The sequence below is a fragment of the Podarcis cretensis genome (genome assembly GCF_951804945.1).
Source record: "Podarcis cretensis genome assembly, chromosome: 15".
NCBI classification, from domain to species: domain Eukaryota; kingdom Metazoa; phylum Chordata; class Lepidosauria; order Squamata; family Lacertidae; genus Podarcis; species Podarcis cretensis.
The window spans coordinates 5,435,659-5,456,905 of NC_137185.1; the positions used below are offsets into that span (position 1 = coordinate 5,435,659).

Consider the following 21,247-nt stretch of genomic DNA (forward strand, 5'->3'; position numbering starts at 1 on the left):
GATGGAGTTTAAATGGGGGGAAGTTCTGGAGACTTGGATCTCCCCCCCCCCCAACCCCAGCGAATATACAAAGTTCAGTTTCCAGCCATTTTCTATATTAAGCTTCCCTTAATCCCCCAACAAGCTGGAACATCCCACTTTGCCCCCCCCCCTTTTCCCAAGTGCATTTTGATCTAATAATTTCCTTGCTATTCCTTTCTCCCCCCCCCCTTCTGCAACCTTCTGGGACTGGTTATCTTTTAAATAACTTATCTTGTCGACTTCCTTCCCCGATCCCTCTCCATTCCCCGCCCCCCCCCCGCCGCAATTCTCCTAGTAAAGACTGAAAAAGAGAAAGGGGGGTGGGGAGGGAATTGGCACAGATTTATTTCCACTTGCTTCGCTTATGCCTTTAACCCCTGTATTTTCCAGGCGGGATAAGTGCTGCGAGGAGGGGGGGGCACTCTTCCTATCGGGAAGCTGAGACCCCCATTTCCCCCAAAAAGGTTTGCGATGGATTTCTCAGTCCTCTATCACAGCGAAAAATAATTACATTCAGATAAAACATCCAGGCTGAAAATCAAGACCACTCTACATCTGTGTGAGTGAGGGGGGGGGGTGAAAAACACGGTAGGAAAAGAGGGAAAGATAAATATTACAGATGGGAAGTCCTGCTTGGGTTTCAAAGCAAAATTTAGCATCCTTGAAGATATCCATAATCACACCTTTATAACACCCTAACATCGTTTCCAGGTTTTGTTCTGTTTTAGTTGTGTGGAAATAAACAGCAGCAGCTAAGGTTGTGTGAAATAATGGAAACACACGCCAATATTCCCTTCGCAATGAGAAGAAAATGAACGTGAAGACTCGTGTGTGTGAAATTATGAGTAGGACGCATTAATTTGAAAGGAAGAAATCTACGGCTGGATGAATGAGGGAGAGAGGTGTTTTTTAAAAATATTTTTTTTTATCATTCTTTCAAAGGAAGAGATGGGGAGCGGAGTGAAATGGATCCCTAAAACGTTACGAAAGGAGATGCGTAACAAGCAAAACGAGGATTTATTATTATTTTCCCACAGACAATTAAAAACGCTGCTTGAACTTTGGGAGAAAGCTGCTCTGGCTAAACATCTGCCCACCCCCCAGCAGGTCCCTGTCCTGTCCTCCACCCCCCCCCGTTTTCTCCCCCTCTCCCCCACCATGCGCCCCCTTTCATCTCGACCCATCTCCTCTCTCCATCCCTCGTCTATTTTTAGCCACGCAGACTCCGGCCCTGGCGCCAGGCCGTTTAAGACCTGTCAAAGTCCTTCATATTTCCCTCATGTCACATGGCGGACCTTCCCGGGCCCCCCTCCTAGTCTGCCCCTCCTTATCCCCCCCCCCAATTTCTGCCTGCAACTACACACACACACATGCAGGCAGCCAGGCAGCCATTGGGGACCTTGGCGCTCTTGCAAAAGGGTTGCCGGGTCCTCAATTTGCTCTTCTCCGCGGCTCCCTCGTCTCTCTGACCTCAGCCAGCGGGACTGCTGGTATTCTGTCCGGGCCACTTAGCCAAATTGCGGGTGATTGATGAAAATAACATTTCTCACAAGAATCAATGCCCCTCCCTGCCTCCTAACCTACCCCGGCCCCCCTTCTGCAGGCACCATAGGGAATGAATGGAAAATTGTCCCCAGGAACAGATCAACCGGGAAAGCAAAATATCGTCAGACCTCCAAGTTAACACAACCACAAAACTCTAGGCTGGGAGGCGGGCGGGTGTAGTTTGAAGAGGACTAGCGCCTCGCTGCTGAAGTTGTTCACTGGAGTTCTTGGAACGCCACTGCATCTGGCGCAACCTTCTGCGCATCGCGATCCTCTGCATGTTTCCTCGAGCGTAAGCCTCGCTGAGTTCAGCTGGGCTTATCCCCGGGGGAAGCAGCAGCCCTAACCCCACCTGCGTGGGAGTAAGCCCCGCTGAAGATAATGCCTTTGGAGGAGACATTATTAGGATCGCTCTCCCAGCGCGCACTGGATTGTCACCGAGCCATGCAGAGTTGCCTGCTTTTAATCAGAAATAAGTCCTATCGCGTTCAAGGTGCTTGCCGTTCCTGTTAAGTTTTCAGAATAAACAGTTAAACAATATCTCGATGCATTACCTTAGACACTGGGAGAGGAGGGCGTTGCAAAACTAACCCCAACAACCCCCCTCCGGTTCCCAGTTTAGTTTGTGATCATACTTTTTTAAATATTGTTTATTGTATGTATATTCTCAGTTCTAACGTGTGTTTTTTAAGGAAAGGGTTAAAGTTTGTTCTAAGGAAATGGCACGGTCTTGTTTCGAAAAATAAAACGTTTTCAAAAATGACAATTGATATTATTCTGGCTATGTGGTTTCACTCGCCCTCCGTTCCTCCCCAACAATAAAAATCCCCCCACGCGCGCACACAGCTCGCTACTTAACCACACGCAAATCTGCAAAGTCCAGAAAACGGGAACCCTTCTGACATTAAAAGTGCGCCAGGACCTTCACTCCAGGCTGCTCTGCCTCGGGGGAGGGGGCTGGGACATAAAGTCTACAGGAGACAGGAATCTCAAAATTACACGCTGTGGGTTTTTTTTTGGTTTTTTTTTTTGGGGGGGGGTCTTTCTCGCGATGAAACCCCGCTGAGTTTCCATAGGAATAATTTCCAGGTATGCTGCACGGATTTCAATGGGATAAACGGAAGCACGTGGCCAGCCGTGGATTGGGTAGTTAGTGGGCAATCGCTTTCATGGATCATCGACACACACAAGAACACGAGCAAAAAAGAAAACTGTATCATTCAAAAAGGTGTGTTCCACCTTGGTAGAATTTATTCCAAGAATGAAGATTTTAAAAAATATATAAATATGGTTGGCCGTGGGTGCCCAATTTTGGAGAATCCGGGAGGGAGGTCTTGAGATAAGACATACACATACACACATACAAGCAGAATACACGTTAGAATCCCAGGAACTGACACCTCCCTACAAACTGGACCGGAAAACGATGGCGGCGGCAGCGACGGGGGGGGGGGATTCGGACATCAGTGCCCCCAATATTATAACCGAGTTATCCAAGAGTCGCAGCCTGTTGGTTTTAACTGCATTAAAAAAAATTAAAAAATAGAAAAGTCATAAAATGCAGATTTAGATCCGGGAGGATATTCAGATCAGTTCGGAAAAGTTAGCTGGGTTCTTTTGTGTTTTTAATGTGGCGTCCCACCCACAAAACCTTGGATTTCTAATCAGCCCGCTTCATACAGCGTTGAAGGCACAATCCATCACCTTATTAAGGAATGAAGGTTTTTTGGGGGAGGTTGCGGTGGGGGGAGGTGGGATATTTTTGGAGAGGATTCAGAGGTCATATACAATATTAAGGACCACCCCCCCCCGCCAAAAAAAGTACTGGTGATACGTTTAATTTTTTATATACCTAATGATCATCGGTGCTGGATGTGTTCCTAAGGAAGAGTAACCCTTTACTGTCTGGATGGGAAAGGTGGGTGGTCTCCCTAAACAGCACCCCTAAACCGAGCTGCTGAGTCTCCCCTTTTCCTCTCCCACTCAGCCCTACCTTAAAAGATATATCGAATAAGCTCTTGTCTCAATTATGTTGCCCGCAAAACAGACCAACCTAATTCAAGCCCCTTTCGGCCAGCCCCAGAACTTCCCCCTTCCCCTTTCTCTACAGCAAGGGCTTATTCTCCCCAAATTCAAGGAGCCAGGTACAAAATTCTGTGAAGCTTCTGAGCTTGCTTAGAGTATGTTTTTCCCTACGTCACTGCTGAATTGCCCCCGAAGGCCAGAGACTCGGCCCCGGAGCGATTCCATCCAAAATAGATCCCTTTGTCAGGCAAATCTGAAAGTCAGCATCGAACACCACCAGCTTCTCGAACAAGTCAGGCTTCCAGAACTTTAGTCGGAGGATGGGGCCCAATTTCTTTAAAAGGGTGAGGGGGGTTACTCGGAAACAAGGCCGGTTGGTTTCAGAAAGTAAACGGATTTATAAATCAGTTATGCAGGGTAATAGAATCTAATTCTTCAACGCTATCAGGCACAATTGCAACATTATACGAGTACACGCACGAAAACATTCTTATCTATTACACGCACGCAGACACACTAACATCAGTCATATATATGTGCAATAAATATTTGTGTTAATCAGCAGACACACACACACATTTCTGCTTTCAAAGGATCTGTGGGAGGAAGCTGCACAGCGTGGACAGATTTCAAGGGATAAGGAAAATTCATAATATCTGCCTAGCGTCTGCTTTCCGCCTTTCAAGTTATACTCTGGACTCCCAATAGATAATGCATTTATCAATGAATTTTACAAGGCAATAAACAAAAGGAGGGAGAAGCCACGAGTATTATCAAAAGTATTTAAAGTATAATAAGCAGAGCGAGGGAACAGCCAAGGCGATCTACGCCCCTTGTAAGTTTATGGTCGCTTATCGAAATCCTTTACAAGGGAATAAGCAAAACAAGGACGGGAAAGAGTGAGGTCTCTGCCCCGATAAGCTTACAGTATGTTTTTCTCCCAGTGGGAGAGCCAAGAAAGAGGGTGACCAAAGATTATATGGGGAATGCATATTAGAGAGTGCATTCACACGTACTTTGCTCCTCTCTCAAACAAATGAAATGAAGATTAAATCGAAAGAGAGAGAAAGTTGTTGGCTGCTTGGGAATAAAGATTCAAAACCAGGAAAGACTGAATTGTTGAAAAATAGGCGGAAGGGCACTGGGTACTTTCAAGGGTTAGGACATTTTAACGCTGCCCATCATTGCTTTACTCGAGGGACAATATGGATTGATGAAAACAATTTCTATTTTTATTTTAGATTTGTTTTTTAAATCCAGGTGTGCGTGTGTGCCTCACCTCAAACTGGATTTAGTTCTCTCTGGTTTCTGTTTTGCAGGAGGGGAGGCCGTCGGGCCCCCGGTCCTGTAGAACCTCCTCATCCACCCACATCCCAGGGAACCGGTTTAGTCTCGTGTTCCTACCTCCCCACGCCCACAAAGGACCTAGTAAGAGGAGTTTAACAAGAACCTCGAAATGGGTAAGGAAATCCAGATCTGTTCTGAGAATTCGATATTACTCCCTTTGGAATCATTGCTATTATGAAGGATGGAAGAGATTTCATGTTGCTTTGCAGGCCGATCCTAAGCACGTTCCCTCCTCCGGAGTCGATCCTAAGCATGTTTCCTCCGGAGTCGGTCTCTCCACCGATATCAATGGGCCTTTCTTTCCAGAAGGGGCGGCTGGAGAAGCACAGCGCCAAGTCTGCGCTCCTGAAACGCCCCTTCCCGGGGGTTTGCGCCCCCCCCATTGAGGTTGCTGTCTTCGCAGCACCTTAAAGAAGAGCGGAGAGATCCTTAATAGTGCAAAATGCCCAGTTTTTCAATAGCATTGGGGGAGTGAAAAGAGACAGACTTTTTTCTCTTAGTCGTTGCAAACTCCACGTGCCCATATCCTTATCCTGTAATTCCGCCTCCCCCCGACTGGTGTGAAACTGGGGGCGGGACGCCGTCCTAGGAGAGGTGGGGGGGGGGGAGGAAAGGAAAAAAAAAAGACACGAATTCAAATCCACCCCAGAGGAACCCAAAAGACAGGTGAAAAGAAGTTTGCACGCGATCCAGATTGGGTTTTACACGGACCTCCGGAACGAATTAAGTACGAAACCAGAGGTACCACTGTATTCCCCCCCCTCTCCAAATTTACTGCCGCAGAAAGGCGAGGAAGATGGGAAATGCTCGTGGATTCAGAACAAGGAAGAGGGTCTTCTCGTCTCCCCCCACCCCCGCCCGGCCGCAAAGAAAGCGAAGAGGAGGAGAAGGGGCGCAGCGTGCAGCCAGGCTGGGTCTCGGATCAACAGGTGCACGACCGTTTCTGATCGCGGCCAGGCAAGCAAAGCAACGAGGAGAAATTGACAATGTGTTTGTTTTCCTAACGAAGATCAAAACTTGGGAGCGACTTCGGTCAAGTTTCGGATTATTATTTTACCGTCCCTTGTTTTGGGGTAAAGGTCTGGGGTGGGAGATTAACTTTACCCTGGAATCTTAAACCTATTAACTCAGATATCACGTCGATTCCCGGGAGAGACATGTAGCCCCTATCCTGTACGCAGAATTTATTGGAAGTAACACCTGCCGACTTCAGTGGAAGCAACTCCGGAGTAAGAACGTGTATTCAGTTCGCAGCCTTACTCTTAGGACAGCCTGCGATAGTCACCTGGAAGTAAATCCCATTCCCACTGAACTCAGCGGGGCTTATTTTCTGAGAAGACGTGGGTCGACTTGTTAGGCTCCAATCCCATATCGACTCGAAAGTAAACCCGGCTCATCTTGTTTCCTAGTCCAAGATGCAAAAATAGGACTAGGCTGTTCGTTGCAAATTCTCTGGGCTGTTTACAGAATGAATTATTTCGGAGTGAATGGGTGGGTTATATGATAATAATACCCTTGACTAGTTTTTTAATTGAGGAGTTTCTAGTTCCTGCAGATAGAAACGAGAAATTCGAGGCTTATATTACTCTGTCAGCGGGGGAAAATTAAATATATGGAAAGGCATTGCTTGTTGAAGAAATGATTTGTGAAAATATAAAGGGTTCAAGAATATATAAATCAGTTTGTAAACACGAAAAGGGCTTCTGTGCCTGGAAAGCTTGGCATCCCTATCTCGGCGCAATCCTGAACGTGCCTACTCAGAAGTAAGCCCTGCTGTGTTTTAGGCCTCACTTAGGACTCTTGTCCGACTGAACACAGAGAGTCTTTCTAGCGGTGAAGTGCAGCTCCTATAAATATGTCTACTCAAAAGTAAATCCCTCTGACTTTTCTGAGACTTCATCCCAGGTGTGTGCATATGAGTTTTCTAGCTTTCCTGCCAGCCAGGTAAGTGGAGTTAAGGGTTGGCATCGATGCCACCTTCCGGGTCCATTCACACGCATAGCTGCCGCTCGTCAGGTATACAAGGAACTAGTAATCTCATGTGCATCAAGGGCGCACAGCAGCTTAAGAACCCGGACATTTGCACGTGTGAATCTCACTCACCCTTAAGGCGTTTCACACGTGCCTTGCAGCCTGGAAGAGAGAATAAGCATGTCAGAACAACTGTGGCAAAGGCTATTGGCAGGGAACACAGCCAGCTTATTGTGTCCCATTGCTGTCGATTACATTCATAGCGATTTATTATTATTATTATCGAATAAAATTGTAAGCGAGACACACAGAAGGACAGACCGCTCTCCCTATCTACAGTTACAGGGGATTTGTCCCGGCTCACTCTCCTGTTGGCAGAGAAGCGGGCTGTTGAGCCCCCATCCGATATCTGTAGAAATAATATGTTCACGCTTCTCAGATCTTTGTGGATCAATCGATGTGCCCTGGGGCCATCTGAGATGAACAGGTCACAAGCAGAACGTGGGGCGGGGCGCTCCATTATGGGACCCCAGAGGCGGAAAACAGTCCCAAAGTGGTTTTTCTTGGAGCCCACTGTCTAATTGTCACTGAGTACCCTTGGACTAGTCACAGTCTAGCAGCCTAACCTACCTCACAGGGTTGTTGTGGAGGGGAGGAAAGCAGTGTTCGTCACCTTGAGCTCTCTGGAGGAAGAGTGGGGTAAAAATGTAGACTTCTGTCATACACTTAAAAAAAAAAAGAAGTATTTTCCAGAGTGTTTTCAGATGCATTTGCAATCCTACTGTTTTATGCTATGATGATGATGATGAGGCCCATTCAAGCAAAGTTCTCCAGGCGGATCACCTAAACGATAACATGCGGAACTAAGAGCCCAAAATAAAAATAAAAAATTCCTGACTTTTAGCATATAGGTTTTACATTTTATTTTTAATGTAGACTTTAATTGTTCTGTCCTTTGTAAACAGCCCTGGGAAGATGAATGAAAGGTGTTATTTAAAAAAACCCTCTATACTTCTGAATAAACAAGTGAAACACGTGCATTGACGATGCTGTATAAATAAGGATTATTGATTGCAGAACAAATATTCTGGGCAATCTCCCCCCTTTAAAAACCCTCAAATAAACGCTGGAATTTGGATGGGCGGGGGAAACGGACACCAACAACTCTGAAATTATTTCAAGACGTCAGGGTGGGCTACTGCACATCAGAACCACACCAACTGAGAACACCACCTTGTCTCCTCAGAAGGAAACCCACACGAATTAAATGGTGCTTACTTGCAGGTAAGTGGGGTTATCTGGGCGTCAGTCCCACTGAATTCCAGCAGGTAGGACTTAATTCTGCATAGACAGGGATGGGGAAAGCCTTCTCATCTTTACCCCCCCCCCCATTTTGATGAACTCCAATTCCCATCAGCCCCAATGGCCAAGGATTATGGGAGTTGTAGTTTTGCATCATCTGGCGGATCACAGGTTGTCCCATGCCTGGTTCCGAAGATACTTTTTGTAGGAGCTTGGACTAGGCGGCCCTCGTGGTCCTTTTTAACTCTACAATTCTATGACTCTGTGAAGGGGCCGGGAAGCAGGCACAGGCCCAATCTGAATGGGATATTTAAAGCGGCATAATATGATTTAAAACAGCCAGGGCTCCCCCAGAATGCTGCGAACTATAGTTTGTTAAGGATGCTGAGAGTTGTTAGGAGACTCCTGTTCCAATTCAACCAGCTACAATTCTCAGTCAATCCCTCTTCCCAGCGAACTTTGGGAATTATAGCTCTATATCCTGGGCACATGTGGGTTAAACCACAGAGCCTAGGACTTGCCAATCAGAAGGTCGGTGGTTTGAATCCCCGCGACGGGGTGAGCTCCTGTTGCTCGGTCCAGCTTCTGCCAACCTAGGAGTTCGAAAGCTTGAAGTGCAAGTAGATAAATAGGTACCGCTCTGGCGGGAAGGTAAGCATTTCCATGCGCTGCTCTGGTTTGCCAGAGTCATGCTGGCCACATGACCCGGAAACTGTACGCCGGCTCCCTCGGCCAGTAAAGCGAGATGAGCGCCAACCCCAGAGGCCGCAACGACTGGACCTAATGGTCAGGGGTCCCTTTACCTTTATCCTGGGCACATGGGTCTCCTAAGAACTGCCAGTGGCAGGATATCGCTTTGACGGTCTACTGCAGTTGGGGTCAGAAGAGCATCTAGGCTTCTTTGGGGCTACAAGTGGCAAATCACTTCGAGGCAAAGTAAATAAACCGCAAGATTTCAGGGTGGCCATTGCGCAAGTACGTGGCTTGCGGACATGAATGACTAAAACAAGAAGAAGAAGAAAAAAAAGAAAGCAGGCTTTTTTAGCTCTGCGCACCGAGAATTATAAGCGTCAATTACATTAAATGGGAGGGGCCTAACATACTTTCTAAAAACACAACCCCCTCCCTCCACAACACACACACGTAAAAATAGCCTGTAGTTATATTTACCACGTTGGGAAAATATTCCAAGAGTCTGCAGGGAGGGGAAGAGAAGAGGAAGAAGAGTTAAAAGAAGGGGTGGGGGAGATGAAAGAGAAAGGGAGAGTTTAAACAAGAGTTCACATAATTAAGGCTCCGATCTCAGGCAGAATCGCTTGGATTCAATGGGGCTTCCGAGGAAATATGCGCACCGTTTTGCGCAAAAGGCTTGCGGCATAAAAAAGCTTAATCCGAGGGGCATGTGAGTTTATTTCTGCGCCGGTTTGTTCTCCAGTGCGTGGAGGCCGCTCGAGCCAGCCTTTGGGGATATTTTCTCTCCTCCTCGTTTCAATTTCCCAAGTTTCTCACTCTCTTTCCCCTCCCTCCCACCTTTTAAAGACTGTTTAGATTTCTTTCCGTCTTTAAAAGAAAAATATTTCCAGTAATCCAGCTTTCTGGAAAATAACAACACGCCAAGAAAAAGAGACGGGTCCTCCACCCCCATCAAACTTCCCCTGAAGTTTATCCAGAGTTTAACAACTTTATAAACACATTTCCCCTGATTGTCAAGGGAAAATTGCATGTAAACCTCATAGGGAAAGTTGGAGATAAACGTCCCCTGCCCGCGTCCTTTCCAATCTCCTTTAGCAGCCAGTTGCTGGAGCTGTCATTCTGAGTGGGGAGGCGGCCCTGGTCGGAGACTGTAGTTGGTGACCTCCTTGGGGCAGAGAGCTAATTTCGCAAGGCGGCGAGAACTTGAGCCGCGAAGAGGCCTGCGTCTCCCTCTCTGAGGGGAGCTCCCTGCCTTTTATGAATTGGTGGCACACAATTCTAAGGTGTGCGAAATAAATACTGATTGCATTTATTATTATTATTTATTAATTTAGGCAGGAAACAATCCAGCCAAACTCTAAGCACACTTTTTACAGTCCTGTCCTATGCGCATTTACGCAGCGCCACTGACTTTAATGCCGCTTACTCCCAATCAAGTGTGCACAGGATTGTAGCTTTAGAGTTGCTTCAGACTTAAAAGTTCTGCTTACAGGAGATTGTAATGGACGCGACGAACTTGGATCCGTTCATTTCAGTGGGTGTGCTCTGAGTAAAGCTTAGTTGGATAGAATCCATATATTTTAAATGAAACATGCACACACCACTCCATGAAATGTCCTACTTAGAGCGGACCCATTGAAAACAATGGGCACGATGACCTTGGACTCATTAAAACGACCATTGGCGCGGGGGGATTTACGCATGCGCGCAACATCCCATTGAAATAAACCGGATGCCAAAAGTGTTAAAAGGCGCACGGGGGGGGGGCAGGGAGTGTCGTGGCCCAAATGTGGTTGATAAAAGGCTTTTCAAGCGCTTCCTTTTCCCCACAATGATCCTCCCAAAAACCCTTTAACGGAGGCCAGTTTGATTATGGACACAAAGGGCAGCCTGATGATGTGTGATGTATTTAAACATTTATTGCAATATTTGAATGTCTTTGAATGTCCTGGAGAAGAGAGGAGAAAGTGCAGATAAAGGCGAGATAAACACCTTTGCCTCTCATACACAGTAGAACCTCTCGCCTTCTGTTGTAAAGGTGATTGGAAGCTTCCTCGGGGCGGAGATCTCCTTTCTGTTTGCTCACCTATAGCGCAGCCCAGCTCCTCGAACCGTCAGGACTTGTAATAACGCCAAAACACATGGAGCAGATACCGTCTTTACAATGTATAGCATTCCTTTAACGGTTATGTACACCGCCGTGCGGGACACGTGTGTTAAAAGGCGGCGTAACACGAAGGCAATATAATGATTTTAATATGATAATAACCGGAGGAAGATGGGGAAAATAAAGCACTGCCTGCTCGTGGGGGTCTATTTTTTTAAAAAAAGAAATCATAGGAAACACACAGGGGGAAAGGGTGGGTCAAAGATTTATATGATTTCTCCTGCCTGTCCGCGATGAATACTGAAGCTCAGAAAGTCCTCCCAGCAACAAGATAGAAATAAATCAGTTTCTGGGCACTTTTGCGCCAGAACCTAGAATACATTTAAAGCACCCTCCGACCAAAGAATGCTGGGAACTGTAGTTTGTAATGGGCGCTGGGAATTGTAGCTCAAGGGGAAAAAACTACAGTTCCCAGGATTATTTGGTTGGCTGCGTGGGTGTAAATTAAACGTATGGTATGTATGGTATGTGCACAGCCTGTCCCTAGCCTTGAGAAGATACCCAATCTGTGTGAATTTTTAACGCTGGTGCGTTTTAGACACCCACGTGCGTGTGAGCATTTCACACACAATCGGGAATCGTCGCCGCTTCTCTTTCTTTCTCCATCGTCTTGATCGTCTATGAGTTTGCATAGAGTCGAATAAATGGTTTGATTTCCTGTTACAATTCGAATAATTCTGAAATTATTTAAACTTTTTTTTTTTTTTAAATGTGGCTCCTCCCTTCGGTTATCCAGGCTGGATATCTCTGGACTCCCCAGCTTTCAGATCGCGGAGGAGAAGAAGACACCCCCTCTTCCGTAAAGAATCTTGGCATCTATGAGGAGATAAATTAATTATTTAATTGTAAAGACATAATTAAAAATCAGTAAGTAAGAGAGCTCCCTCGCGCAATCCGATGTATGCTTGCTGGAAAAGAAAGCTCTGTGTAGAGGGGCTTTACTCCCAGGTAAGTTTGCAAACACTTTCAAAACCCGTGTCTCTTCTTTAAAAAACAAAAAAGGCCCCCGGCCCCAAGTATGAACTGTTCGTTCCAACTATTTTCACGGCTCTAGGAGAAGTGAAAGTATTTTTTTTAAAAAAAATACCCAGGGAGTACCATCCCTTCGTTTCCAGAGGCTTATCTTACAACTTGGCAAAGACGGATTTCAGCTCAAAAATAGGAGTCCTTAATTCGAAGGAGAGCTCGGTTGACTTCCTGTTCAGGTTTTCTTCTTCTTTAAAATCAGGCTTTAGAACTGAGGTTTTTAAAAGCACGAATTATATCCCTAAGTGTAGGTGACAGAACTGGGGATTCGAACTCTATTTTCCGCTTCCTGGTCCATGGCACCGCGCTAGTCCTCAGTAACTTCCTATCCCAGGCTGTTTTCTATTGCTTTGGTCCCGTCTTCTCTTCAGTTCCACCCGCTACATAAACATATTTTACTCCCCGCCTGTCCCCCCCCCCAATCGTCCTACAGAGTTTTCCCAATGAATGTCTCCTGCTCCTGGTAACGATGTTTACTCACAACCCCATTCCTCATCACCTCTTCAATTCCCCAGTTAATTTCTTCCTTTCTTAAACGGTGTGTTTTAGATTGGCAGCAGGGATCTATTTTTTGAATTATTAGGTTGGCTTTCTTAAGGTACCTGTCTTAGGGCACCCACCTATAATATCTTTGTACAGCAGGACTCTCCTTCCTTGGAGGTCTTTATGCAAAGGTTAGATGTCCATCTATCATGCCTTGCAGAGGGTTGGGCTGGATGACCCTTAGAGATCCCAGCCAGCTCCACAATTCTAAGATGTTAGGTTATATTCCAGCTGTGCAAAAGTCAGAGGTTTCTATAAACAAATATACATAGGTGCCTCTTCACCCTTCTTCTAGGCATCCTCTTGGTTTGGCACAAAAGCACTTGAGGAGGGTGTGGCTTGTGGGAGGGGGTGTGGCCTGGAAAGGGTTCCAAGGGCCAGACAGAGATGCATTTGGCTTCTGGTCGTTGGTGATGGTGGAGAAATTTGTTTGGGTTCGCATTTAAAGGTGAAACCACCTACGGTAATTTCCAGAACAATGTGAGACCCGAAACAGAACCATCTTTTGAAATTCACAAATCCTCTGAAGTTTGGAATGCAGGTCTCCAGCCAAATAACGTGCAGACAAATGCACATGGCAGGGGACAGTGTTCACAAAAATGCAGCTGTTGAAACGGCATTTTAAAATTGCATTATATTTGCTCTGCGAAAATGTGTATATTAGGCAAAATCGCACACAGAAATTTGCACTGATGAATTTTCTTGAAGGGCTTTTAAAAAGTCAATGTGGTATGGTGCTTGTCATGCCGGGAGACCAGGGTTTAAATCCCCACTCAGCCAAAAAGCTCGGTTGGGTGATTTGGGCCCTGTCACTGCCTTACCTACCTCACAGGGTTGTTGTGGAGAGTAAATGAGGAAGTGGCATGGAAAAGTCAGGATATAAATGCGACAAGTGAATAGGTAAATAAAAATCACATGTGTAGAGGTGAATTGAAGAGCGCAAAAAGAAGAAATGGAGATAACCCCAAATCTATGGATTTGCCTTTCCCCAGCCAGAAGGGTCAATTTGGCCCAGAAGAGCCTCCTTCCCATTGTACCGCCCTGGTTATATTTCCAGTGCCGGCTCTCCTTGTGACAGAATTCCTTCTCCTGGTGCTTCAAAGTGTGCTGCACTTTACAGGGGTGACCCTCAAGTACACAGGGCCAAGCCGAGGCCTGCTTGCCTCTTCACCCCTATCTTGGAGTCTGAAGTGGAGGCAAGTGTCGGCCGGGCCTTGTGTTGGCCTTCTGACCAGGGGTGAATTTGGCACTCCACCAAGATGCCTTGGCTGCCATCCTCGGTGCTCTTACATGGCTGGTCAAGTATCAGAGAGGCCCCTTCATGAGGAGCCGGGGAAACGGGGGGGGGGGGGGGAGGGACCTGATAGTGGGGAGCCCCTTGACACCGAGAAGCTGACATCTTGAATAGTCAAGAGAATGTGGCAGAGGAGACGCAGATCAAGTGAACTTGGGAGGGAAGCCTCACAGCTAGCGCTCTGATGCCTACAAAGGGAAGAGAGATAGCCATGGTCTCCAAGAGTCAGCTTTGGGTCAGAGGTCCTGAATCGCACTCAGCAGACATTCCCCACCAGAGACACTCCCCCCCCCCAACCAGCACTAGTCTTAAGCAGCAGAGTTGGCTTACCACATTTTGAAGTAATACCAGAGGTGGATTTAAGGGAGCACGACTGCTTCGGTTGCACTGGGCATGGAGCCTCGGCGTGCCTCAACTGTGATGTGGAATGGAAGGTGGGAGGTGTGGGGTGGTGCCGAAATTTGGCATTGCATGGGGCGCTGCTGAAATTTCAGACTTGCAAGTTCTGCCACCAGTAATACCCTTAAGCATCTGAAAAGAACCCTCTCCCCAACAAGGCCATTACACAGGAACAGAGAGAGATTACTTTGAGTGAGTCAGACCATTTGTCGAGCTCAGTATTGTCTACACTGGCCGGCAGCAGCTATCCAGGGTTTCAGGCAGGGAGCATTCCTGGTCTTACCTAGAGATGCTGGGGATTGAATTTGGACCCTTCTGCATGCAAGGCATGAGATAAGACTGGGATGGGGCCTCTAGCGCATTTGCCGCTGTTTAGCATGCAAAGTAGGGCCTCCCTTCTCCTGGGAAAAGATTGGCACCTGATGCACACAGATGGCTAAATGCAGACGAGCCAAACTTTTTGCAAAGCACGGGTGGTTACGATGAGCCGCACTGGGCCTGTCTTGAGGCATCCAACTCCAAACTTGGCCTGCTGTATCAAAAGCGCTGAGAGGTCCGCGGGCGACTCTCCAAGCCGCTTGCAGGGGAAATGTGTTTGAAACGGAGCCTGGAAGCCAGCCGCCTTGCTTTCCACTCTCCCTCTGCATGTGTGTGTCATCGCAGAGAAATCTTGAAGCCACCCACCAGTAGTCAAGCGAAGGAGTGGACGCAGCATCTGGACCAGGTTTCCAGGCCAAACCTAGGCATGAATCAAGGAGATCAAAGGAAGGCCCTCAGCTGCATTTACGAAAACACCAAGCTCACCCCAGAGTCCGGAAAGTACATGTGTTCACAGCCTCCAACTCCGTGTCTGAGTGTTCCAGGAAAACACACACACACACACCAGCAAACACAAAGACATTTCAGTTCACAGAGGGGAGATCAGGTAGAACAATCAGTTTTCCCTCCCCACCCCATGCTACAGTTACATGGCATAGTAGGCTGCCTGGGTGGCATCTGATTGTTCCTGTAGCTCAAAGCCTCTTAAAACCAGGTTGGCTGCTTATGCATCACCAAAAAGGAGGAAAATTATTTTAGTTTTATTTATTTAGAGCATTTGTACCCCATTCTTCAGCCACAAAGGCTCATAGAGTCGCTCACATACAATAAATTAAAAGAAGGCAGTTCCTGCCCAGAGGCTTACAACACACACACACACACACACAATACACACCGTATTTTTCGCTCTATAAGACACACTTTTCCCCTCCTAAAAAGTAAGGGGAAATGTGTGTACATCTTATGGAGCGAATGCAGGCAGGAGGCTCTGCTCAGCACCCTTTAAAGAGCTGCATGGAGCGTGTGTGCGGCCCTTCTCCCTCCTCGGGGAAAAGCCCCCCCCACTCTGCACGCTCTTTAAAGGGAATGCGGCTCTTGGGAGAGCCTTAGCCGCACGCAGCCTCTCCCGGGCAGGGATCCCGCTGGCTGTCCTGGCTTCTTGCTTAGCCTTCATCCCGCTGCCCGGGAGAGGCTGTGCGTGGCTATCCCATAAGCCTGCTTACTATCCTGGCTAGGTGCGTCTTATGGTCTGGTGCGTCTTATAGAGCGAAAAATATGGTACACACACAGCACACAAGCGAAAAGGGACAGGGAGGGAAGAGGAAATGCATCACTAAAAAAGAAGGCACAGATGATGTGCATGAAATGTGTGTGTGCTAATCTATATGTATAGATCAGGGGTAGGGAATCTCAGGCCCAGGGACAAAATGTGATTCTCCAAACCTTTTCATCCAGCTTTCGGGACTCTCCTCACCACACCACCCCTCCTTCCCATTACCAGTCCTGCTAGAAATACAGTGCATCTCACCTTAGTAAGGAAGACTGTTATGGTGTTCACACATTATGTTAACCGAGTGTACAATCTGTGTATACAGATAGTTGAGCTGCACAAACTTGCAACCATTCACATGGAACATTCAACAAATGGACAGTCATTGCTCCTGGGCACACAACAGTTGAGTCTGCACAAATCAACACGTGTGTACTATTTCTCATAAATGCTTGTACATGTGTGGAAACAGCTTGTACTTGTGTTCAGTGTAACAGGTGAACATGCCTTATGTGTGCAGATGACCTGTTTGTGCCCATGAACTTCCTCACAATACAAATGAAAAATTTAAAACTATCTAACACTACCCATTTTTATGCCATTTAGCAGCAACAACACTACCACTAATTTACATTTACCTGGCAACCTAGGAATACAAAAAATAATAGCTCTAACCAGAATGCTTACCATATTTTATTTTCAGTTTCAATTTAAAACTGCTCACATTAAAAACTACTACTCAACACTTACTACTAGTAGTATCAGTACTGCTACCACTTAACATTAATTTCCCCACCAAATCTTTATTCGAAGTTTTCTCTAACCTCTATGCTTGCAGTCTAGGAGCCCCATCCTTGACCTGCTCTCATGATGAAGAAGGCTGTTATTGCGATCTTCAGGGTAGGGTGGCGGTGGAGGCGGAGAGGGGCCTAAGCCCTTGCAAATCTCTTGTGTATTGGGCATACATGTATGAGGAGCATTTAGTCTCCTTGATAAGCTTCTCCAGAGGAGTCTGAAGAGCCTTCCGGAGCTAGGGTTATCATGCACCTTTAGGCCAAGAGCTGGCTAATCAAAGGAGGAGGAATTGCAATCTCATGCCTTTGTAATCAGTGGACCTCTGATAGACAAGTGCGGAGAGGTGGAGGATGCTATTATCCATTGAATCATAGCTGGGGGAGGACCGATAAGGCCACTCAACAGCCCTTTGCCAATGACCCCTTTGTTCTCATCAAAGGCCACAGGGCTCTCCCTATCTTCCAGTTGCCAGAGAGCTTCATTCCCAAAGCTTCATTCCCTGTCATTCATTCATTCCCTGTCAGTCATGCACTGGGCGCCAGCGCCCAGCAAGCTTGTCAGCAAATCTGGGCGCTTTCGGTGAATGTCAGGAGTGGCCAACTCTTTCTCCTTTCCAACAGCTCCTCAGGGGCCACCAACCCCCTGAAACAAAGACAAACGGTGCAATATTTAGAGATTTCTATTCAATGATGCTTAAAATGTAGAATTGTGATGATGTGGATTAGTCGCAGCAGGAGTATTGTCTGGTTATGAATCTATCTTTTGTTTCTTATATTTGACTTCTTTTTGTTGGGATTTGTAAACAGCTTGGCTTTTTGAAGCAATGAAATACAAAGCCGTCTGCAAAACAAACCTTGCACCAGCTCCCTTGGGAACAAGCCCCTCTGTGTTATATCAGTGGGGCTTCCCGATGGGACCTCTGGACTGGATTCATATGGACCTCAGCACTCAGGATCATGGGTTGGGAAGCAGGTGGCTGGTTGCTCATATACACTCACACATTACAGCCATAGATCATCTGCACATATAGATTAAAAGGCTATTGACTGCCCTCAGCGATGACATGGTTGGGCTCGAGGAAGAAGCAGCAGCTCTAGAAGCCTGATATATTTATTTCAGACCCATTCAGCCCACCTTGATGGTTGCAGGTTCAACCCTCAGTATCTCCAGGTAGGACTAGGGAGAGCTGCTGCCAGTCAGAGTAGACAGTACTGAGCTAGATGGATGAGCAGCAGTTCCCAAGGCAGAAAAACGTTTTATTTCATTATCCCCCCCCCCCCCAATTCATATAACGCTTGATAGAAATTAAACACCAACAGAGTTTACAAAAGCAACATTATTGCTTGGACAAGCTGCTTAGGAAACTAGGTAATTTTAGTCTGGTTTTAGTGTTTTAACTTTTAAAGTGTTTTAAAGTATGGTTGTTACCGATTTCACTGTTTTATCTTTTGTAAACCACTTCAAGGTGTGTGTGTTTTAACTATCAAGTTGTGTATACAATTTTATGAAGAAAATAAATAGGCAGGAAAATGTCAAGTAAGCTGCTCTCCTATTAATCCTCTGCTGCCCTACTGTTGCCTCATGAGCAGTATCCAATCAGAGGAGCTCCTTAAGAATTTGGGCGGCAGTTCTGTCCAGTCAGATGCATTGTGCCTTCCATTTTATTTACCTCGACCAATGAGAGGCTCACTTTCATTCCGTGGGGTGGTGGTGGTGGGTTTTGGGCCTACCTTTTATTTTTCAGCAGTCAAGCTCAGCAGCAGTAGCCAGGCTTCTTCTTAGTCTTCTCAGTAAGTGGAAGTTAGAGAAAATATTATATGTACTGCTAGGTGTTGTTTATTATTCTGCTAAATAAAGGGTGGGGGGTAAGGGCTGGAGGCAGAAGGTATGAAAAGTGTTAGACTTGCATTATGTCCTGCTTCGGCCAGGGAGGGTGGGATATAAATAAAAGTTTATTATTATTATTATTAAGCAAACCTGGTTATATAAATAGATAGCTAGATAAATAAATAAATAAATAAATAAACAAACAGAGATATTATATATTATTCTTTAGTCATTTACTAGCAGCCTCATACCTGGTGCTGCTTGGGAATTTAAAAAAATAAAAATTCAGTTTGGTTTTGAAATTGGTGGTTAAATTTAGTGCATTTCCTATATTTTTTATTACTTTTCATTGAACTATATTAAATCTCAAGTACATAATGCAATTGCACCAAGTAATTAACACACACACACGTTGGAATGGCCTGTAATATGCATATGTTAATATTTTGCCACAAAGGAAAGCTATTGGTGCAGTTTCAAAGAGGTACAGATTCAAAATGACACCCAATTGTATCCAAACATAGATGAAAACCTGCTGCTTGATCTCAGGAACCAACAGGCAGAATTTGGTTAAGACCAGCACATAGGGTTTGTGGGGTTATTTTTCCGGAGGGACGGACAAAGTTGTTGAGTTTTTTTAGTTCTGCCCAGAATTGTTGAGTTTTTGAGCTATTTTTAATGAAATCTACACTACCAACGTGGGCTGCCCTATGTCCAGATTTTCATGGACGTTCTAGCGATTTTCGGGAAATTCTGGACGTATGGCAACCCTACTAGCACAATTTTGAAAGGTTCAGCCCACCATCTTGATTCCAAATAGCCTCCCGCCTCTCTGCTTCTTCAGAGCACCCAGTTTTCTGCTTCCCATTCTTGCACAGCTTATATTCCCTTCTACTATGACGTGTCCCCACCCACAGATTTACCTCTGTTATTGTCAGCATTTAATGTCTGAACTTTCCTCTTCAAGCAGTTGTGATGCTTGTGAACATCCTGTGCCATTGCTGCAGCTAAGGCCAATGGAGGGAATGGGGGTGGGGGGCAGGGAGAGAGAAGCAGCTTGTTTGTGGCAATCTGCTTTCGAGGGGGTGCCTGAGTGCGATTTTAGACCCTCTCAGTAATTCTGGGTTGTGATTTTCTGTAAAGGAAAAAAAAAAGGATTAACAAGATTTTTGCAAACGGCTTTGGCTAAAAATCTACCAGTGGAATAATAAAAATAAAAATCTCTTGCACACATTCAGGCCATGTGTGTGAGTTGTTTCCTCTCTCTCCCAAGTATAAAGTATTTTTAGCCACCGAGCCATTTGGGGACTTTATGGATCGATGGCCTGATTTACAACTAAATCTGCCGGTTATTACGGGGATTAGTTTGCCCAGTGCGTAGATTAGTCAGAGTGTGAAATTGCACACACATTAAGCCTGTCTCAGCCTATGGGAGGTGTCAAAGGGAGTTTGATCCTTGGCTGGGTTAGTGTTTGTGTGTGTGCGTGTGTGTGCGAGTATCAGAGGGTGGGGGAATTTTGACGCAGTAATCGGTGTTACTGGATGAACCTCGGAAGAGAGGAAGCTGCCTTACACTGAGTCAGACACTTGGTTTATCTAGCTCTGCATTATTTAAACCAGGTGTGGGGAACCTCCTGAGGGCCACATGCCAGTAGTGGATGGGGACAGAGGCAAAAGTGGGTGGAGCAATGAATGCAAATTTTAATCTTTGTATAGTAAGAACATAAGAAGAGCCTGTCGGATCAGGCCAGGGGCATAGCTGTCAACTTTCTGATTTGAAAATAAGGGATCAGCAGCCTTGAAAATAAGGGATCAGCAGCCTTGAAAATAAGGGATCAGCAGCCTCACCTGTCCTGGGGACAGTCTACGGGATATCTAACAATCCGGGATAGCAGTGGGAAATGGCACTGGAATAAGGGAATTTCCTGCAAAAAAAGGGAAGGTTGACAGCTATGGCCAGGGGCCCATCTGGTCCATTATCCTGCTCTCACACTGGCCATTACTATTTTACTGTTTTACTATGACTATTATTTATTAAATTTGTATACTGCCCTTCATCCAAAGATCTCAGGGTGGTTCACAGCATACAAATACAGACTAAAACCATAAAGTACATAGTAAGAACAAGAACAAAACAAACCAATAACCATGCTCCCACAAACACATTTAACATAGACTGTTAATCAGCCGAAGTTCTGGTTAAAAAGGAAAACTTCTTTTCCTGGCACCCAAGGTTGTATAATGAAGGTGCCAGCCGAACCTACATGGGGAGAGCATTCCGCAAGTGGGGAGCTGCTGCAGAAAAGGCCCTCCAGAAGTCTCATGGAGGAGGTACACGAAGAAGGGCCTCTGATGATAATTGCAGCATTTGGGTTGTCCTATATCCATAGTTCCATAGTTTAACCATGTGCTGTGCTTTCTTTTATGTGTCCTGAATCCTCCAACATTCAGCCTCATTCAATGCTCACAACTTCTAGTGTTAGGAGAGAGGGAGAAAGACTTTTCTTTATTCACTTCTCCAGACTAGTTTCTACACACAGCCCCCTCTTATCCATACGTGCAAGGGACATCGTCAGAGTTCAAGGACACATTCAGGCAAAAACATTTAGGGTGCAAAACCAAGCCAGTGAGAGGTGGCCTGAGGTGAGTTCGAAGGACGAGACAGAGAATGTGGGGTGCGAGATGCTGTGTGGTTTTTAACTGT

At 46.0% G+C, this 21,247-nt stretch overlaps 1 long non-coding RNA gene across 1 annotated transcript in view; it reads left to right on the forward strand.

Annotated features, from left to right (window-relative positions):
• Positions 1-21,247, forward strand: part of LOC307204318 — a 43,851-nt gene that overhangs the window by 5,925 nt on the left and 16,679 nt on the right. The window contains exon 2 of the long non-coding RNA XR_013833573.1: positions 4,911-5,051. This is a non-coding gene — a long non-coding RNA (uncharacterized lncRNA). The remainder of the gene's footprint in view (positions 1-4,910; positions 5,052-21,247) is intronic.